Source organism: Lampetra planeri, chromosome 3 (genome assembly GCF_965212315.1).
Source record: "Lampetra planeri chromosome 3, kcLamPlan1.2.h2, whole genome shotgun sequence".
NCBI classification, from domain to species: domain Eukaryota; kingdom Metazoa; phylum Chordata; class Hyperoartia; order Petromyzontiformes; family Petromyzontidae; genus Lampetra; species Lampetra planeri.
Window position 1 is genome coordinate 23957310 of NC_136109.1, and position 21544 is coordinate 23978853.

The window sequence follows — 21544 nt, forward strand, 5'->3', positions numbered from 1 at the left end:
TTTGAGGAACGAGTTGCGAGCGGCCGCTTTCTGTGCCTGGATGTGAGCAGTAGGTGGCGCCATGTGCGCACTATCCTGCATAACTTCGGGTTCGTCGTTGACTTTAAAAAGCAAACGAGAGAACCCAATTGGGATGAAGGAAAGGGGGGGGATGCTCACACGGGAGAGCCGAGCAGATGTCCGAATTACTCGTTTATATACTACAATACACATCCGTAAAATAATGGATATAACACCAAGATTTACCCGGTAAGGCCCACTTAGCTTTATAGCTATTTTTCAGAAGCGACCTGGACACGCATGATGCTCAACGAAGTGGCTTATCACGTGGAAATCTATAACCGCTGCCAAACACTCGAAACGCTTTCGATTGGAAATGTGGAGGGGAAAACCAGAGGACCCGGATAAAAATGCACGCGACCATGGGGAAAGAGACGAGCAAACTCCACATATACTGCAGGCGTCGGGGTCGGAATTAAAACCACGACCTCCTGCATACCAGGCGAGGGAGTTAACATCTCGTGCGCTGCGAATGCGACGATTTCTAACATCGCAGGGCTGCGAGGGGCGGCTACGGCTTGGGGCGACCGACATCCAGCAGTGGATTGATGACAAAGGGCGGAAAGTTATGTAACGCATTCGTGTGACCCCCCCCCCCCCTCCAGCCACTAGAGGCCGCTACGTTTACATCAATGTAAAAAAGGGGTAATTTGTTCTTGGAGAGAAGCGGCGATTTGAGTCGCGTGGAGGGCGAACGGTGAGACCTCCCCGAATCCTGAAGAATTGTTGGGCACATTTCCTCGTCACGCCATTCTTGTAGCGCAGAGCTGTCTCTGAGTGTGACATGCGGCACAGGGACGGCGTTTGCAGCAGTTTCACATTAGGGGAGTGGCGATGTTCCATGTATTCACAAATGAGTACTATTTGCGGTGTTTTTTTTACATTTGGTAAATTTGGACCATGAACGCCGGCATACAAATTAACTGCACTTTTCCAACGACGTCACGGTATCTTTGACGTCCAAATGTGAAGCAGACGCCGCGTAGTTTCCGGTTGAATTAGGAACGGTATTATCCTGGGCGGCCTGCCGGATTCCAACCGCGAACCTCTGCGGCCAAGACCCGTGTCACCACCCCTCGAGAAGAGAGGGTGATGACTTTTGCCAAAAGATGCGAGTGAATAGATGGAAATGAGAGCGATGCACCTTTTTGCGTCGCCTCTTGTGTTTGAGCAGAACTGCCAAACCCAAAATATAAATGCGTCGTCGTCGGCACCAGCAGCCACAGCAGTTATAGCACCGTCAGCAGCAGAACAATTACAGTGCCGTGCGTTCACCACCACTACCATCATCATCAGCCGCAGCTATCGCAATACCAGTATAATAGTAGCAAAATCATCAGCAGCGGCAATGGCAGTAAAAATAACCAACAGCAGAAATGGCAGGAGAATCGTCATCATCAGCAGCGGCAGAAGCAACAGCAGCACTATTTGCAACCACGGGAGGTTTAAACGAGACTTGGCTCTGCGTTCAAGTTGGCTTTGGTGCCTTATTGGCCGCCTATTATTGATAATGGGGAACGCTTTCCGATGTTATATTGCTGCGTCCGAAAGCTTTAAAGGGCCCGCTTCCTTTTCCGCAATCATCAATTCCCTTCGCCGACACGCCGCCTTGTATGCGCTACACTCGGAGACTGACAGACGTGCAGACAGACGGATGAATGGGACGGTGGACAGAAGGACGACGGGGTTTGCGAGCGGGTGGCGGAATGAGTAATTTTGTCGGGGTGGTCCAAGCAAAAGCACCACAGCCCCCCCCCTCCTCCCCCTACGCCTTCTGGGAAGTCGCTCCTGCGGCCCCGTGACGCACGCGGGGAAACCCGAGACTCCTGCAGCTCGCGGTCCCGGGAGCACGGGCGGTGGTGGTGGTGGTGGTTGTTGTTGTGTGGTTGTTTTCGTGGGGTGTGAGATGGTGGTGGCGGGGGGGGGGGTTCTCTTTGGTGGTGGTTGGTGTTGAGTCAAGCTGGTGGCTTGCACACAGGACAAAGGAGTGTTGTTGGGTCCTGCTTATATCCAAAGACGACCACGAGTTGGTGATGGTGGAAATTCCACATTCCCAATGGAGGGCCAGTCTTTTGTGTTGTGGTTCACAGATGCTTTATGCTTATACGCACACACAGATTTCTCAAATGAGTCATTCCAATTCAAATTTCACTGTCACTATTGGCCATGACCCATCCACTGCTGGATGATGGCCTCCCCAAGTCGTCGCCGTATCGCTACAGGGTCTGCGATGTAACGTCTATCTCGCTCCGGCACACGAGCCCATTTCATCGTTCCGTCTCTACGATACGTTACCTCCTTTGGCTCCCGCTCCGACCTTAGTCTTACCTCTCTCATCACGGTGGCTAGGAGATGTTAACTACCTCGCCTGGTATACAGGACGTCGTGGGTTCGATCCCGACCCTGACGCCTGCTGCTGCTGTATATTTGGAGTTTGCGGTGTCTCTCTCATCATCATCACGGTGGCTAGGAGATGTTAACTACCTCGCCTGGTATACAGGACGTCGTGGGTTAGATCCCGACCCTGACGCCTGCTGCTGCTGCTGTATATTTGGAGTTTGCGGTGTCTCTCTCTCTCTCTCCCCGTGGTCGCGTGGATTTTACTCCGGGGTTTCCCTCCAGATTCAGAATCAACATCCACGCGTTGCAAGTGTTTGGCTGCTGCTATAAACTCCCACGTGACGATACGCCGCTTCGTTGAGCTAATATTTGCAGTCAAGTCGCCTCTAAAAAATAGCGATATAGCTCAGTGGGCCTTACCTGGTAAAATAAATGTTTAATAGTTTTTTTTTTTATGAATACGATGTCTCCACCTGGCGCGTTTTTTTTTTATTAAACGTGTTTCTCTTATTAACCCTTGAGTTTGATTCCATCTCGGCATTGACGTTTACATATCCCAGGAACAAAAGACGATCGCCGTGCCTTTCTCCGTCCCATAGGTGGAGCGTCAATCTCCGCATTGCAAACGCGGTTCATATTTCGCTGCCGGTGGGATGAAGGCACAATGATCGCCTGCAATTATTGAAGTCACCCTTATGTCTAGAACAGTGCTTCTTGACCTGGGGTGCAGGCACTCACTGCGGGCGCGAGATGTCCTATCTGGGGGGTGTGAGAGACATGACCAGATTATTCGAGCAGGCAACTCATCGAAATCACAAATTAAGCACGGGCAGGAACTTTGTCTCACCAAACCCTACGTGTTGATGATCATTATTAACATTATTAACATGTTTTACGACTGAGAACCAACGGGGTGGAAAGGCTGCAGTAAAGGTCAAGAACCACCGACCTAGAATGTATCAGTCGCGTGTACGTCCATTGATCGGATGCGCATTAATTCAACTGAATTGACAAAAGTACGACTCATTAAGACGTCCGTGTCTAAATTGGTTCATTAATTGGAGGGGCGGTTGTTTCCGCCTGTGCACGTGTGCGTATATCGCGTACATTACAGGGGGGGGGGGCAATATAAATTATTCGTCTTAATTGTGCATACACCCGTATTCGATAATCTGATTATGCAGAGGAGATCGATACGATAGCGCCAGGGATTCCACGGCAATATTCACACGTGTACACGTGCGCACTCACAGTCGGCGAGCACCTATTGAGGCCGACACGGCGTTCAAACAGGTGGGGTTGTTGCTGTGTGGCCGGTACCTTTCCCCGGACGCCTTTGTCTCTCTCTCTCTCTCTCTCTTTCTCTCTGTCCCTTGGGCTGACGTTCACACGCCGGACCCATTTAAGGCACGTCGAGACGACTCGTGTTAGTCGGCCCAGGATCCATTCGCCCCAGGCTTGCCAATAATCACCACTGATGTTGTGAGCTGTGGCTGGGAATTGAACTTAGGTGGCCGAGTTCGTGTGCTTGTTTTATTGTGTGTGTGTGCGAGATGTCTGCTCATTGTCCTGTTTATGATTTACGAGTGTCGAGGGTGCGGTGTGTGTGTGAAGTACCTTTTTCGTGTTGCTAACGCTAGTGCGTGTCTGATTGTTGTGTTTGTGTGCGCGCGCATGTCGTGTGTATGTGTGTACGTGAGTGCTTTGTGTGCTCGTGTGTGTTCAGTGTTATGATTGTGTGGTCGTGTGTGCGTTCACACCATTGCGTTTCTTGTGTGTTCTAGTGGTTCTGTGCGTGTGTGTGGGGGGGGGGGGAGCGGTTGTGTAGCGGCTAGCGCGCTGCGCTACGAACCCAGCGACCCAAGTTCGATTCCCGCTCACGGCCAACACCAGTGATGATTATCTGAACCGGTCCTGGGCCTCCACTAGGTCGCCTCGGCCTTAAATGAGGACCTTGTGCGGTGTGTAAACATCGCCACTAGGAAGACAAAGGCGGCCGGGCGTGGTGCTGGCCACCCACCCCCTCGTGTGCCGTGCCGGCCTTCATAAGTGCTCGCTAACAGCACTTGCCACTACAGTCTGTTACAGGCTACACGGGGGATCTTTGGTGCGTTACACCCGTCTATAAATGGGTACCTGGTGCAGTGTGTAAAATATCAGCACTCTGGGAGACAAAGGCGGCCGGGCGTAAGTGTGTGTTAACCACCTTACCCCCCTCGTGTTGCGTGCCTGCATTCCATAAGTGCTTCTCGCTGACATCACGTGGCCTCAACAGTCTGGTATTGAGCACACGGGCGAAATGTGTCTTCGTTGTGCGTTCAGTGTCGCTTATCCTCCCATCCGCGGCACGGGCACCACGTGGAAGGCCGCCGCATTCTCCTCCAAATCCGACAACAGGGGAAAGCCCAGGGGATCTAGACGGCAAGGATCCACGCGGACTGGGGAACATTTACCTCGGCGACATCAAATCGGAGAAGGTACGATTTTCACCAAGGCCGTAGCCATGGAGTCAACATTGGGGGGTCCAAACCCAGAAAAAAAATCTAAATTTGAAAACTCAGTTCCTGCCATTTCCTGCCTAAAATATTTAAAAAATTAACTAACAAATAGGATGGACTTTTTATTTATTTCTTATAATAATGTCTAATAGTGTATTGTATTACATTGCTCTGTTTTTTACTTTTTTTACCTTTCTTGTTTCATTTTTTTTTTACCTTTCTTGGTTCATTGTATGTAATGTCAGAGATTCGGGATTAATAAAGTACAACCATAACCACAATCATATGAACAGAAATCTAAACTCTTTGGTTCTTTCGGTAAAGTCACGCAGGTATAAAATAAATTAAATCACGACGTTTCGGGCGCAACACAAGTGCCCGTCATCAGGTGGAAACACCCCCAGCAATAAACATTTCATAGCAATATATTGGGGGGGACATTTTGAGCATATTTGAATATTGGGGGGGATGTGTGTGTCCCAATTTCTATAATAATTACGGCCTTGAATTTCACAACTCGCCCACACCCACCACAGTCCTGAGTTTCAACCCCCAGCACACTACACGCGCTCTTGGCGTGCGCGTCAACGGCACGCAGCCTTTGTGCACGATTGGAAATCAACCCACCGACAGTTGCTGACGAACTGCATCGTCGGTGCTCTTGCCTTGGGTCACCATCGAAGACGGGCTGAGTAAACGTGGCCGACTGACAGGCGTAGCGTACAGGCAGCGAGGAAGACGAATGTAAGCCGGTTTCGTTCTTGTTAGGACTCACCAGGACAGAATGGTCACCAATGCTCTCACTGCTGTAAAGGCTGCCTCTGAGAACACGTGGACTTGACATGGGGGGGGGCGGTGGGGTGTTGTGGGGGGGGGGGGGCTGTGGGGGGGCTGTTGAGGGGGGGGGATTGAGGGAGGTGTTGGGGGGGGGGCGGTGGGAAGGGACCATGGGAGCACGATCGAACATGAGCGGGTGAAGTTTGGAACAACACGAGCACGGTCATGGCGAGAGAGTGAAGACCCCGACATCTTGAGCAGTGGCGAGAGAAGGGGAAGGCCCCACGGTGGCCAGGAGATGTTAACTACCTCGCCTGGTATACAGGAGGTCGTGACTTCGATCTCAACCCTGACGCCTGCTGCTGTATGTTTGGAGTTGCGTCTCTCTCTCTCTCTCTCATTATCATCACGGTGGCCAGGAGATGTTAACTACCTCCCCTGGTATACAGGAGGTCGTGACTTCGATCTCAACCCTGACGCCTGCTGCTGTATGTTTGGAGTTTGCGTCTCTCTCTCTCTCTCTCATTATCATCACGGTGGCCAGGAGATGTTAACTACCTCGCCTGGTATACAGGAGGTCGTGACTTCGATCTCAACCCTAACGCCTGCTGCTGGATATTTGGAGTTTGCGTCTCTCTCTCATCATCATCACGGTGGCCAGGAGATGTTAACTACCTCGCCTGGTATACAGGAGGTCGTGACTTCGATCTCAACCCTGACGCCTGCTGCTGGATATTTCGAGTTTTAGAGTGTTTGGCTGCTATAAATATCCACGTGATCAGCCACTTCGTTGAGCTATAATTTGTCGCTTCGGAAAAAGAGCCATATTGCTAAGTGGGCCTTACATAGTAAATAAAAAATATATTTAAGCTTAGGCAGCCTCACTCATTTTATTATGAATTTGATAGGGGGACGTGATACAAAAAGAAAAAAAAAGACAAAGGTCCCCCGTATAGCCGTTAAGAGACTGTGAGGGCAAGAGGTGTTGGCGATGAAAGGCCGCCGGCATGGCACGCGACGGGGTGGGTGGCCAGCACCACGCACGGCCGCCTTTGTCTCCCCAATGCTGATACTTGCACACCGCACCAGATACCCGTTTGAGGTTGAGTCGACCTAGGGGAGGCTCAAAATCGGTTCAAATATTAAGCCAATGTTATTGTTAGTCGTGAGAGGGAATCGAACTCGGGTGAGCAGATTCGTTTGCGCATTGAGCTAATGACTACCCTACCGCTCCCCATAATAGGCCACCTGACACCAAAAAGACAAAGATCCCCCGTATAACCTTAACAGACTGTTGGGGCAAGTGCTATTAGCGAGCACCTATGAAGGCCGACACGGCACACGAGGGGGTGGGTGGCCAGCACCACGCCCGGCCGCCTTTGTCTCCCTAGTGGCGATGTTTACTCATCGCACCAGGTACTCATTTGAGGCTGAGTCGACCTAGTGGAGGCCCAGGACCGGTATAGATAATCGTCACCGGTGTTGTCCGCGAGCGGGAATGGAGCTCTGGTTGGCCAGGTTCGTCGCGCAGCGTAGCACTAACCGCTGCACCACCGCTCCCCACCTCCACCACCTCTCAACGCCTCAGCCAACCCCACGCACCCAAAAACCACAACGCTTGAGAGACATCTCTGCCTCTAACCCCCAGTTTTCTCTGTTGGTGTCGGTCGTGGCGGCGGCGGTGGTGGTGCTTGCGTTGGAGGTCGGAGTCTGTGTGGGGGTTGGTGTGTAGGGGTTGTTGGGTCGCGGCGTGTGGGTGGGTGGGTGGTGGGTGGTGGGGAGGGAGGGAGGAGAGTGGGGGTGGAGGGGGGGGGTGTTTGTGCGGTGGGGTTAGCGGCGGCGCTGGATGAAAAGGAGAATGCGAAGAATAAGAGAACATGATGCTGGGAGCTGTAATTCAGCGCGGACATCGGCGATAAACTTGTGTCCCGAGCAATGCGTCGGGATGGTTGGCCAGGATAATTTAGAGCGCAGTAAACAGCAAAAAAAATTGCTGCACCCAACCCTCCTCCTCCCAACCCTCCTTCTATTCCCCTTTTTTAGCCCCATCCAAAGACGGGGGGGGGGGCAGGGGGAAATGTCTTCGCCGCAGGTCCAAGCGATAAAGAGGGGTCCGGGCGTGGATTGCACGGTGCGTGACCCCGCCGACACTATCAATACTGCGCTGCCAAACGGCGATTGTCCGCCGCCGCCTATCAATAACCCATTAGCGACAGCCTATAGATTATTTATCAAGCGCTTTGATACGGACACAATCAAGGCGGCCCGGCGCGGAAACGCCCACACGGGAATGCGCCCCCCCCCCAACCAGCACCACCACCCTCCTGCACCCCCCCCCCCCCCCCGAATTAATGGGACACAAACTGGGGTCGCACGCGGAGCCGACAGGAGGAGGAGCGGCCGGGGGACCATCGGAGCCGTTGCTCGGCTCGCGGCGCGCCGGGCATTTGTCACGTGGCGGGTGCCTGCCTTGTGCGTGTCTGTCTTGTCTGTGTGCGTGTGTTATATATGTGTGTGTGTGAGCTGTCTGCTGTGTACGTGCGTCTGTGTGTGTATGTATGTGGGGAGCGGTAATGTAGCGGTTAGCGCGCTGCGCTATGAACCCGGCAACCCGGGTTCGATTCCCGCTCAGGGCCAACACCGGTGGCGATTATCTGAACCGGTCCTGGGCCTCCCCGAGGTCGACGCAGCCTCAAATGAGTACATGGTGTGCTGTGGTCAACATCGCCACTGGTCACCCACCTCGTTTTACCGTCCCGGCCTTCATAGGTGCTCGCGAACAGCACTCGTGCCCCAACCGTCTGTTACGGGGGGTTATGTTCGTCTTTGCCTGTGTATGCGTTACTGTGTGTCACAAGAAGCGACATGTTTGTTCGAATTCGGTATATATAAAAAAAACTTCAATATTTTAAGAGTCGCAATGCACTGCGGTGAATACGAGACTGTAGTTGTTTTCAATAATAAAAAATATAAGAAAACGCAGCTGCAGATTGCCGACCCCCTGGTAACCCCACCCCCCCCCTCCGAATATCTTCACCTCCCGTCCACCCCTCTCACCTCCTCATCCCTCTCCTCCCCGCACCCACCACTCAACCCCGGTGGTACAGCAGCATCAGCAACAGCATCAGCAACAGCAAACAGCAGCATCAACAAACAACAGCATAAACAGCAGTATCAGCAAACAACAGCATCAGCAACAGCAAACAGCAGCAATAGTAAACAACAGCAAACACCAACAGCAGCATCAGCAAACAACAATAGCAGGGTCAGCAAACAACAGCAACGGTAGTATCAGCAAAAAAAACAACAGCAACAGAAGCAACAGCAAACAGAAGCATCACCAAACAGGAGCAGCAGCAGCAGCAGCAGTTCCTGTTCGCCTCCTCCCTGCGCCCTAATTCCTCCGATGACGGACACGTGTCCGACACAAGCTATGCGGTGCTCCGGCTCGCGTTGCTAATCTATGATGACAACAAGAATTTGCCTAATATAGGGGATATCTAATACATCGGGGAGGCAGGGAGGGAAGGGAAGGGAGCGACGGACTTGGATGGTTGAGATGCCGCGCTGGTGGTGGAAGAGCGAGACGGCAACGTGGCGGAGGAAGGCGGGAGGTTGAATTTGAGAATGAAGGACGACATCGAGACATCGAGGAGAATATTTCGCGTGTGTGCAATGTGCCCTCCCTCGTCCTAATGCTTGCGCGGAGCCTTCGAAAAGTAACGCGCGCGCCCGTTTGAAACATTCGGGGCGTGCCTGCCTACGATCCGTCCCGGGTTTCGCCAGACTGGGTCGTCCGAGTAGCTCCCAGATCCTTGACAGATCTGGGACACCGTCCCATCATCGGTGAGCTCCTCCAGGCAGGCGAGGCTGCGTTGGCCGGGGTCACGCAGCCCGCGTGCCCAGATGCCACATGCCCAAGCAGACTTCTGTTTGGACGGAGAGAGGAGGCGAAAAACGGGCACGGCGCAGGCTAGGGAAGAGATGGAGCTGATGCGGTACGGGGAGGATGCGGAGCTGAGTGGACTTGCCGATGAAGAATGGTACCAGCAGGGTCAAGATCGGCCTCTGTGGAGAAGGTTCGTGAAGGACACATGGTGGCGGTCGGAGGGCAGTGGCCCTCCAACAACAGCGGAGGGCTGAGGTGCGCCTTTACACAACAAAGGATTATTCCTAACAGCGTGCGTCAGCCGCAACGAACCTCTCAAAAATAATATTCAGGGACTACCTTGGCTCCTCCCACCCTCAACCAGTATATATACAAATACTGTGTTCTTGGAATTTCTCTCACTTGATACAGCTATCGTGCTGTGACGGTGCCACCTGAAGACGGAAGCTTGTATTGCCTCCGAAACGTCGTGATTTTTATTTTTATTTAATTTAACTTTTATTAATTTTAATTTTTTACCTACGTGACTTTACCGAAAAAACCTAAGAATATGAGGTGCGACACTCCACCACAACGAGCGGAACGCCGGGTGGATATATAAACAAACGCAGCAAGTCAGCACAGCGAGCACAGATGGTGCCTCTGGCGGTCAACCCCGTAGCACCTGGCTCCTGTCCCGTGACCCCCTGTCAACGAGTCTTTCGACGCTTCACGTGGCATCAAAGTGCACCTAGCCTGGCACAAGCGCCGCGGTGACGTCACCGCCACTTAGTGAATGCTCAGAGATGTTGTTTTGGCAAAGGAGGTCCCACGATGTAGCTGCTCGCCCCGAGCTCTCATCACTCTGGTAGCGCGTTGTCTTTGAACTGTGCGCCTTTCGGCGTCATCTGGTCGAACACCATATGAGACTAGGCTCTAAAGAAAGCCGTCTCTGGTGTGGACCAATCAGTTTCAAAGACAATGCATAAATTATCAGAGTATTGTTTTTTGTTTGCATTTGACTGCAAGTATTGTGGTTAATGTAAGCATGATTCCTTGCAAAAGGTGGCAGTTTTGTTGCCAGAAAAAAGGGGAAAACCGCTATTAGTAGATGTTGTTTTATTTTTTTAAATCAAAGTTCACACCACGCTGGGACGGTGGCATGTTGGTGAAGGTAAATGAACGAGTGGGTGGTGGGTGGCAGGGCGGGAGGACCCAGGACCGGTTCGGATATCATTCACCGCTGAAGTGATGAGGTGTGGTTGACAATTTTACTCGGGTGGTTGCCTTTGCTAATGAAGCACATCATGCCCGACTCCCAAGAAACACATATGTATGCAAGACAATTCAATTTAAAACACCGTAATGGAAAAACACTGTTTGAGAGGGGTTTCTAAATACGCTTGCAAAAGTAGAGTATTCGAGGCACAAGTGCCGTTTGCGGGCACCTACTAAGACCACCACTGAGCACCAAGGGGTATTTATTTACTCATTCGTGCGCAGTGCTGGCCTTAACAGGTGCTCGCTAACAGCACTTGCGCCTCAGTCCTGTCTGGCTTGCACAACCCCCCCTACTTTCTCTCTCCCTCTGTATATATATGTGTGTGTGTGTGCGCGCACGAGGGGTCTCAATGGCCTCTTCACGTGAACAATTGGGCCCTATACAATGTGAAAATTGCCGCATACCGTGGGGTCATACGCGTGACCTTCATAAAGGACTGCATTATCAGACGGGTCAGAGTGTCACGGAATGTGTACACGTACGTACAGCCGAGGTCACGTATAGCTTTTCTATTAAACCTCTCTTGGCGGGCCACGCACACGCGTAGCCTGGCTGTAGAACGTTGCTTGCTCAAAAAAGTTTTGTGCGTGAGCGCCTATCAATGTGCGAGAGAGGCAGACGAGAGAGAGAGAGAGGTGGGGTGGTGGAGATGGTGGCGTTTCTATAAACTGCCCGCCTTTGTAAATTCGCAGCGGTGATGTAGACAACTTGTATTTTTCGACGGAGTTGACCTCGGTAAAGTCAAGGCCAGGTTCGTGACCGGGGATTGAACCGGACGCTAAAGGGTCGTGGTGTGTCCAGAGAGGGAGACGGACATACACGCAGCGTAGCACTTAACACGACGCGCACGCAGCCATGCACACACACACAAGGGAGACGGCGACACACGGTGATAGACACGGTTACGCACGTACACAAAAAAATGGTCACAGTGGACAAAGACAAAATCCCCCGCTATAGCCTCGAACAGACTGTTGGGGTGCAAGCGCTGTTGATGAAAGGCCGGAATGGCACACGAGGAGATGGGTGGACAGCACCACGCCCGGCCGCCTGAGTCGCGGGTTCGTAGCACAGCGCGCTCACCGCTGCACTACCGCTCACCGCTGCACTACTGCTCACCGCTGCACTACCGCTCAACGCTGCGCTACCGCTCACAACTGCGCTACCGCTCACCGCTGCGCTACCGCTCACCGCTGCACTACCGCTCACAACTGCACTACTGCTCACAACTGCGCTATCGCTCACCGCTGCACTACCGCTCACAACTGCACTATCGCTTAACGCTGCACTACCGCTGCAACTACCGCTGCAACTACCGCTCACCACTGCACTAGCGCTCACCGCTGCACTAGCGCTCACCGCTGCACTACCGCTCACAACTGCACTATCGCTTAACGCTGCACTACCGCTCACAACTGCACTACCGCTGCAACTACCGCTCACCGCAGCACTAGCGCTCACCGCTGCACTACCGCTCACAACTGCACTATCGCTTAACGCTGCACTACCGTTCACAACTGCACTACCGCTGCAACTACCGCTCACCGCAGCACTACTGCTCAAAGTGGAACACACACGGACAGTCGCACAGAGACAGCAGATATATACGCAACACAAAGACAAAAGTTCCCCCCCCGTATAGCCTTAACAGACTGTTGGGACAAGTGCTGCTCGCGAGCACTTGTGAAGGCCTGCACGGCACAAGGAGCAGGACACCACGCCCGGCCGCCTTTGTCTTTCCAGCACCTGATGTTTACACACCGCACCGTTTAAGGGTAAGTCGACCGAGGGAAGGCCACACACAAATAAAGACAAAGATCCCCGTATAGCCTTTAACATACTGTAGTGGCAAGTGCTGTTAGCGAGCACCTATAAAGGCCGGCACGGCCCACGAGGGGATGGGTGGACAACACGACGCCTGGCCGCCTTTGTCTCCCTAGTGGCGATGTTTACACCACATCGCACCAGGTACTCATTTGAGGCTGAGTCGACCTAGTGGAGGCCCAGGACCGGTTCAGATAATCGTCACCGATGTTGGCCGTGAGCGGGGAATCGACCCCGGGTCGCCGGGTTCGTAGCGCAGTGTAGCGCTAACCGCTACACCACCGCTCCTCACACGCACACAGTGAAACACACACACCGTGACAGAGATTGACGTACCGTGACACACACGCACACGAAGTCGCAGCACACACCGAGGCTCAGACGCGCGCGAACCCCATGTCCACGCGCGCACATCCACAACTACACCACGCGCAGACGCTCGGAGGTAAAGCGTTGAATTGGGACGCAAACGCAACGCTTGCACGCTACTCTTGTGTGCCCAAGCTCGTTATTATTTATAAACTCCGCGTCCCGATAAATCACTCGGGCGCTCTCGGAGAGCACGGCGAGGCGAGCCGCAAACTTTCCAATGGAAACTCTGCCCGGACAGCGCACGGAGCGGGCGATCTTCTGATTAAGACGGGGCCGCTATTGACATCCTTCCTCTGTAAAATTCAATATTTCCTGAAAGAAAGAGGTGGGTTGGGTGGGGGGGGGGCTTGTGGGGAAGGTAATTTTGCCACGAAAAAACCCTCGTATTGATCTTCGTTTCCTATCGGATGGTAAGTTAACAAAATCAAAAGAAAGGAACGGAGAGGGCCGGCGGGTTACGAATCCGCCGACCTCTGTTCGATTCCGGGGCCACGTGCTGTATCGGCATCACGTGGCGAGCGATGTCTGCCCGAAACGGTCGCTGGCTTCCCTCCCCCACGGCACCTTGAACGCGAACCCGCGCCGAGCGGCGTGGTGAAGAACGGCGAAACAACACCAGCCCTGACTGACGGCGTTGGGTGGGAGTCGGGGGGTGGGGGGGGGGCTCTGTGTCAATGCAGCAGCGTGGATTTACAGAGGGCGCTATGTTATTGCGACAATTTGAAGAAGAATAAGAAAGCTAAAAAAACGTATCCTCTTGGTTCTTTCGGTAAAGTCACGTAGAATGGAAATAATAAAATAATAAAAATAAAACATTATAAAATAATTCTCACGACGTTTCGGCCACAGAGTCTTCTCGACAGACCTGTTCTTCACCTGAGGACGGCTGCTTGCGTTGTGGCCGAAACGTCGTGAGAATTATTTTATGATGTTTTATTTTTATTATTTTATTATTTACATTCTACGTGACTTTACCGAAAGAACCAAGAGGATGAATCCCTGCAGTCACGAAAGCTTTAAATCGAAAAAGAAAACTAAAAAACTTAATTTAAGGACACGTCGGGCACAGGAAAACGACGACGGTCGGTGGACGAGGCTACGCACGTATGTTGAACTTTTTTCGCACCGTACGTGGCCAAACGCGCCTATTGGAGGTGCGGGGGAGGGGTGGACAACAAACTAAGCACAACAAAGCAGTTCTAAAGAAATTCGTTTTTCAATCTAGACTGAAGAGTGCCGGAGCTCGGGTGACCTAACATCGGAGGGAAGAAGCGGTTTCGACGGCCGCAGAAGCGCATCTGAAAGCGCCACGCGATGCAGTGACCGCCCTTTGTTCGATGACCAAACTAAAAGCCGCTGCTGCTGGGATAACAACGTTCGAGTGGCAGGTGAAGAGAACGTCCGTCGAGGAAATGGAGCCGATAACTAATTTGCTATCAACCCCCCACAGTGATATGGACATGCCGCACAGATGATAACTATTTCAGGAATACATTTGTGGCCGTGCAACCGATGTTGTCAATTTTTTCGATTTAAAGCTTTCGTGACTGCAGGGATTCATCTTCTTGGTTCTTTCGGTAAAGTCACGTAGAAGGGAAGTAATAAAATAATAAAAATAAAACATAATAACGTCGTGAGAATTATTTTATTATGTTTTATTTTTATTATTTTATTATTTCCCTTCTACGCGACTTTACCGAAAGAAGGGAAGTAATAAAATAATAAAAATAAAACATAATAAAACAATTCTCACGACGTTTCGGCCACAACGCAAGCAGCCGTCCTCAGGCGAAGAATGAGAACATTATCAAGCTAGGAGCTTATATAGGTGTTGCGAGGAGGAGCGCCTTAGGACGGCTGCTTGCGTTGTGGCCGAAACGTCGTGAGAATTGTTTTATTATGTTTTATTTTTATTATTTTATTACTTCCCTTCTACGTGACTTTACCGAAAGAACCAAGAAGATGAATCCCTGCAGTCACGAAAGCTTTAAATCGAAATTTACCGAAAGAACCAAGAAGATTCTGTCAATGTTTGAGGTTGCGCGAGTTGATAACACTGGTCAACAACAACAACAAAAAATTTGGCCTGGACTTTTGCAGCTGTTTTAGACTAATTTCAGGGTGCTGATTCCAAATCTGATCTCAGATTTGCTCTATCACATCTCATTTTTATGCTATCGGCATACCCCATTTTCATTGATTTTACCCGAAATTAACTCTGTCACTTACGATTGCAAGTTGTTGCGAGTCAGTGACTGCTTTAGTGTTAAAATATGGTGCTGTATTTTTAGAATAGTGTGTTCATAATATAATTTTATGTAGATATCCACATTTATTTAATATTTTTCTTCTGCAGTTTTTATTGAAAATGCAATATTTGATATCTCAAAAACCTGATGTGATAGACAAAAACTGATGCCAGATTTGGAATCAGCACCCCAAAATTACATTAAACCCGTTGGAATACCTTATGCCAGAAAAAGTGTGTTGACCAGTGCAATTATTAAAATCAACTCTCGCGTGGATTCCTTGGCCGGCATCGCGAGAGATGGCGACTGCTTAATCGAGCTGCGAGTTGATCGTAGCCGATGTTGACGGTGACGACAAGGGTAACAATGAGGCTTATGAATTGCTTCGTGAAAAGTCAAGGCGCACGTGTGAGCGGAGGGAGAATACAGGGAATTCTACACTAAACTATTTTTGTATTTTACCAGGCAAGGCCCACTGAGCGATATTGTTATTTTTCAGAAGCGACCTGGCCACAAATGATACCCGACGAAGTGGCTCATCATCACGTGGACATTTATAGCAGCCAAATATTCTAAACGCACGACGTTCATTCGAAATGTGGAGGAGGTGGAGGAGGAGGAGGGGGGGAGGGGAGAAAAAAAAATCCACGCGACTGCTGTGAGAGAGACGCGCAAACTCCAAATATACAGCAGCAGGCGTCGTGGTTGGGATCGAACCCGCGAACCTCCTGTAGACCGGGCGAGGTAGTTAACATCGCGCACCACGTTGGCGAGACGTTAGCTCGGGTCGAGGATGCAGTTGGAGACGCAGCGGTTGGAGTTGAACCCGACACCGCGAAACCAATTCCCCGGTTAGGGGGCCGTCCATAAATGACGTCACGCGATTTTGGACGATTTTTGACCCCCCCCCCTTGTTACACGGCGTCACAAAAAGTCAGACCCCCCCCTCAAATGACGTCACAAAGCTCTGCCCCCCCCCCCCAAAATAAAACATGCTTCAAATGGCTTTAAACTATTGTCATTGTAGTGCGTATTTAATTTGGCGACGCACTCTGATACTCTGATGTTGTAGGAGAAAACATTCATAAAAAAGTATATTTAATTAAGGAGAAAGTGTTGTCTATATTTATTTAAAGTTGCGCATTTTGATGTGACGTCACATTTCGGGTTCGTTGACCTTCGCGGCTAACCACTGCGCTACCACTCTCGCACACACTCATCCAAAGATAAAGATCCCCCCCCCGTATGTTGTTCCTTAACACACTTTGGAGGTAAGTGCAGTTAGCGAGCACCTCGGAAGGCCGATGCCGGCACACAAGCAGAGGGGGGGGGGGGCAGCACTTCGCCAGGGCCACCTGTGCTGATGCGTACACACAGCAGCAGCAGCTACTCACCTAAGGCTGAGTCCACCTCGGACTCGGCCGGGACAGGTTCATATCAAGCTGTGGTTCTTCTTCACCTGGGGTGCACCTCGCACTGACTGGGGGTGCGAGACTTCCTTTGTGGGGGTACCGAGACGTAGCCAGATTTATTCTGGAAGGTAAATCATGGAAACACAAGTTGAGCACATGCACGTGCTTCGTGTCATCAAACCCCCCTAACTAAGCACGTGTTGACTAACATGAGAACACGTGTTGCGGTTGAGAACCAAAGGGGTACAGGGCTGCGAGTTAAGGTGAAGAACCGCTGATGTAGCAGTGCACGCTACAAACGCGCCGCCGTTCCCCACGTGGCACCCATCACCCTCACAGACACACACACAGACACACACACAGACACACACACAGACACACACACACAGACACTCACAGACACACACACAGACACTCACAGACACACACACAGACACTCACAGACACTCACAGACACACACACAGACACTCACAGACACACACACAGACACTCACAGACACACACACAGACACTCACAGACACACACACAGACACTCACAGACACACACACAGACACGCACAGACACACACACAGACACTCACAGACACACACACAAACACACACACACAGACACACACACAGACACTCACAGACACACACACAGACACTCACAGACACACACACAGACACACACACACAGACACTCACAGACACACACACAGACACACACACAGACACTCACAGACACACACACAGACACACACACAGACACTCACAGACACACACACAGACACACACACAGACACTCACAGACACACACACAGACACACACACAGACACTCACAGACACACACACAGACACACACACAGACACTCACAGACACACACACAGACACACACACACAGACACTCACAGACACACACACAGACACATACACAGACACTCACAGACACACACATCCACACAGAAACTCAGAGACACTCACTCACAGACACACACAGACACTCACAGACAACAACAACCGCCATTCGCCACTAAGTGGCGGTGACGTCGCCACGACGCTTGTGCCAGGCCATGTGCACCTTGAGGCCACGTGAAGTGTCGAACGCCCGCTGGCAGGAGGTCACGGGGCAGACCCAGGTGCCACGGGTCGACTGACTGAGATGACTGAGATGACTGGCTGATGCACCACCTGTGCCCCCTACTGTGCCAACTTTCTGTGCTTTAGCCACCCGGCGCTCCGCTCGTTGTTGTGAGCGTCGCTCCTCCGCCATCTGTTGTTGTTGGAGGGCGACTGCCTCCAACTGCCCAGTAGCGTCCTTCACGAGCCTCCTCCACAGAGATCGATCTTGACACGGCAGGTACCAGTCATCGGCAAGTCCACTCAGCTCCACATCCTCCTGTACCACATCACTCCATCTCTTCTCTAGCCCGTGCCGCGCCCGTTAAGCCCCCTCGACCCGGCCGAACAAAAGCTGTTTGACAGACACAGACACATACACATCCACACACACACATCCACACACATTCACACACATCCACACACACAGACACTCACAGACAGGCACACACACATTCACACACACATCCACACACACACACATCCACACACACAGAGACACACACACACGCTCGAACACACAGACACACACGCGCGCGCGCTGTCACACGCACACGGAACCCACGCTCTCTCATACAAAGACAAAGATCCAACCGTATAACCTGTACAGACTGTTGGGGCAAGTGCCTATCTCTCATACACATGTCCTCACACACACACTCACCCACGCTCTCACACACAAACACCCCCGCTGTCCCACGCACACCCCCATTCTCACGCACACCCGCCCACTCGCACGCACGCCCCCTCTCTCTCTCCTCTCACACACACACACGCATGCACGCACACATTTAATTATCGTTTAATTACTTGGGAAAACGTTAGGGTGAGCACGCGCGACCTGACGTGACATGGAAAATGTCGGCGCGTTCACTTGAAGGGCAGAGCCCCCGTGTGCGTGTGCAGTCGGAGCACGAGGATGTCGGGAGTCTGGGCGAGATGGAGAGTGCGCGTCTCTCTCTCTCTCTTCCCTCCTCTCTCTCTCTCTTCGCACTCGAACCTGAACATCGCCTCTCACGTCGAGAGCCTTCCACGCACCAGTGAAAGAGTCTGTGTGCGTGAGTTCGTCTGTCTTTGTGGGGGGGATGGGAGGGGGGAGCGGTGGCGCAGCGGTTTGTGCGTTGCGCTACGAACCCGGCGACCCGAGTTCGATTTCCCCTGCACGGCAATCAGCACCCGGTGACGATTATCTGAAGCGGTCCTGGGCTTTCCCTAGGTCGACTCAGCCTTAAACGAGGACCTGGTGCGCTGCGTAAACATCGCCACTGGGGAGACAAAGGCGGCCGGGCGTGGCGCTGGCCACGCTCGCGTGCCGTGCCGGCCTTCGTAAGGTGCTCGCTAACAGCACCGGCCCCAACAGTCTGTTAAGCATCTGTGTCTCTGCATCTGCCTTTGTGCACGTGTAGGCTGAGGCTGCGTAAATGCACGTGTGCATGCGTGTTTGTGTGCACCTTGTCACGTATGCCGACCTGGTCTTTGTCGCTCACCCCGATGAGTCGGAGACTTTGCTGCTGAACCTGGAACGTGCTGCACAAAACAAAACACCTGCCCGGGTGTTCCGGTCATCAAACTGCACCACCTCAACTCCCCCATCAGCGAGGGCGACGTTGTGGAGAGAACGGAGGAGTTCCCACACCTGGGCAGTGTGCTTATGGCGAGATTCGGTTTGGCAGCAGAGGTCTCACTCCGTAATGCTGTGTGGAAGCTGCCTGGCCTGTCGTTCCAAGCCCTTACCTTCTGCTATGCTCTGCGGTAGCTGAACACCTCTGAAGGGACATTCAGGTCGGCATGCCCACGATTCATCCTCATGGGTCTATCCAGACCACGGTGCCCCGTGCAGCGACAGAGACGATTGGGACAAGTGCTGCTAGCGAGCACCAATGAAGGCCGGCACGGCACACGAGGGGTGTGGGTGGGCAGCACCACGCCCGGCCGCCTTTGTCTCCCCCAGTGGCGATGTTCACGCACCTCGCCAGCTTCTCATTTGAGGCCGAGTCGACCTAGGGGAGGCCGAGGACCGGTTCAATTAATCGTTACTGATGTTGGTCGTGAGCGGGAATCGCGACTCGGGTTGTGATTCTGTAGTGCAGCGCGCTGACCACTACACTACCGCTACACACACACAGAGACACGCCGTTACACACACACACACAGACACGCCGTTACACACACACACACAGACACGCCGTTACACACACACACACAGACACGCCGTTACACACACACACACAGAGACATGCCGTTACACACACACACACACGCCGTTACACACACACACACACACACAGACACGCCGTTACACACACACACACAGATACGCCGTTACACACACACACACAGACACGCCGTTACACACACACACACAGAGACACGCCGTTACACACACACAGATACGCCGTTACACACACACAGACACGCCGTTACACACACACAGACACGCCGTTACACACACACACAGACACGCCGTTACACACACACACAGACACGCCGTTACACACACACACACAGACACGCCGTTACACACACACACACAGAGACATGCCGTTACACACACACATACATTATCGCCCGTTCTATCGCACACTGAATCCAGCTGTCGGCAAAGCGAATTTACATGCGCTTTAATAACAGTGCCAGTGCACATTACGTCAGAAAGCGCCGTAACGCGAACGGAATGTGGAATAATGTGTGAAATGGAATAGCCACTGGGCGCTACAAAGAGGCGGCGCGGTGGGAAAGAGAGGGGGGCGCGGGAACATGTGGAGGCAGCGGCGTGACTGGTAAAGTATGGGGGTGGTAGTCGTGGAGGTAGTGACTCGTCTGGTGAGGTATGGGGGGTGGTGGTGCGGGTTGTGGAAGTAGTGTCTCGTCTGAAGTGTGGGGGACTGGTGGTGGTGGTTGCGGAGGTAGTGGAGCTTGTGCTGGAGGCCCCGGGGGGACTGGCGTCTATGACGTCTCCTGGCCAAACCCCATTTGGCGGAGCCAGGAGACTGAATCATTTACCCTCGGGGCTCTTCCAGATGCAACAAAAAGCCTCTACATATGGCCACGTAGAATGTTCGAATGCACACTGCGGAGGAGAGGCTGCCGCTCCTCTGTCAGGAGCTGGATCGGTACCGCCTGGATCGCTGTGGTACTCAGGAGGTCCAGTGGACCGGCTCTGGCTCCTGCCACCATGAGGGGTGGAGAGTCCTCTACTCGGAGCAGGAGACTGCCAAACAGGGAGTGGCTCTTCTTCTGAACAAAAGAATGAAGAGGGTGTGTGAGCATGGCGGTGAGATGTGGGAAGCTGTAAGCCCCAGACTACGTTGGGCTCGCCTTCCCATCAACCAGAGGCGAGGAGTAGTGGTCGTGGTTACTTATGCCCCCACCGAAGACGATCATCCGTGGAGAGATGCAGGCCAGGCCGATGAGTCAGATGCCTTCTATGACCTCCTGTCACAGGTGCTGGCGAAAGTGGCCCCTCGGAATAGAGTCATCTTGTTGGGTGACTTCAATGCCCGAGTTGGTCATGATGCTAGCACCTGGTCTAGAGTGATTGGAAGGCATGGGCCAGATCAGCTCAATAACAACGGTAGGAGGTCATCTTCTTGGTTCTTTCGGTAAAGTCACGTAGAAGGGAAGTAATAAAATAATAAAAATAAAACATAATAATACAATTCTCACGGTAGGAGGCTGCTAGATATTTGTGCAGCCCATGGGCTTGTAATTACCAACACGCTGTTCCGGCATTGGCGCATCCACACAACATCATCCTCTG